Source organism: Columba livia, chromosome 8 (assembly GCF_036013475.1).
Source record: "Columba livia isolate bColLiv1 breed racing homer chromosome 8, bColLiv1.pat.W.v2, whole genome shotgun sequence".
NCBI lineage: Eukaryota > Metazoa > Chordata > Aves > Columbiformes > Columbidae > Columba > Columba livia.
In genome coordinates this window covers 24,715,220-24,716,445 of record NC_088609.1, presented here as the reverse complement: position 1 = coordinate 24,716,445, position 1,226 = coordinate 24,715,220, and the positions used below count along the sequence as shown (strand labels likewise).

General features: G+C 40.8%; 1 long non-coding RNA gene across 1 annotated transcript in view; it reads right to left on the bottom strand.

Annotated features, from left to right (window-relative positions):
- LOC110361442 (uncharacterized) overlaps window positions 1-1,226 on the bottom strand; it is a 104,887-nt gene that overhangs the window by 38,734 nt on the left and 64,927 nt on the right. The gene's annotated exons all lie outside the window — the stretch shown is intronic.

Sequence of the window (1,226 nt, the reverse complement as noted above, 5' to 3'; positions counted from 1 at the left end):
ATGTTAATTTTTTTACTACGAAGTATGAGTTGGCCGGGCTGGAGACAGAGTCAGTGACGTGCAAAGTTGTCCTCTTTTGTCTCTCAGAGAAACAGGATTAGTTGAACTGACAAAACATAAGCAGGCAGATGGCACATCATGAAGGGCTAAGCACACTGTCAAAGCACGTAAGACAATCTGCCCTGGGGATGGTTTGGCTTGGCTCCCATTAGAAGAGTAATTTAGAGCAGAAGATGGAAAAAATCAAAATATAAGGACAACAGAAAAATAATTGTTGAGGTTCTCAATTTTTCATATTCATAGTTGCTATGAGTGGGCATGAGATACATAGAATATTCTACGCTTTCTTCTGCAAAATGTTGGAAAATGTGTATAAGTTATTTGCCTTGTACAAACAGGTTTGCCACACATGCGTAGAGAGTGTGGTTCTGGAGTACAAAAGAAAGTGCTCCTTAAAAGAGGATTTCTACTGCTTGCGTGGCAAACAGGACAGCTAAGGTAGTGCAGCTGGATGTGCAGCAATGCTGAGCCGCGGTGTGCAGCAACTTCACCATGCAAAAGCCACTCTGAACTGCTTGGTCTCCAGCACTATCATCTTCTCAGCTCTGATATCGGATCCATATCTAATATCAGACGATGACATAGCTAAACCCTATAGGCTATTGCAAAGGATTTGCGTCATTTACAAGTTTGACATAAAGCCACCTAGGTAGTTAGTGATGTATGAACTACAAATAGACCTAGTTCTATTCTTGTGGAAAAAAAAAAACCCACAGGTCTGTGGTTTGTACAAGAAATACGGCATAGCTTGGCCAAATACCTGCTTATAATAGAGCACATCATGGATCAAACCTTAATTCTCCATATATTCTGGATGGCTGCTATCATTTTGTGAATGCTGTGCCTAATCTGTTGCTGGGCTTCCATCAGCCTTTCCTTAGAGGTAAGCGGAAGCTCGTGGTCAACTCTAGGATTTCCAACCTTGGCTTTCCAATTTTTCTTGGAGGATGTTTTCTGCTAGTTCATTCTAGTTATTGGTTTATTAAGGAATTTGATAACTGCTGTGACGTAAAAAACAATGCTGGGTGCTTTGCTCATACCAAACTTTCTAACTTGTCTATCTGTTTCCCTGGTTTATCGAGGTGCATTTCAGGGAAAATCCTGCTGCAGTTAGTCTGATATTGCAAAGCCGTGAAGGCTTCTTTCCTACAAACAAACAAAAAAAA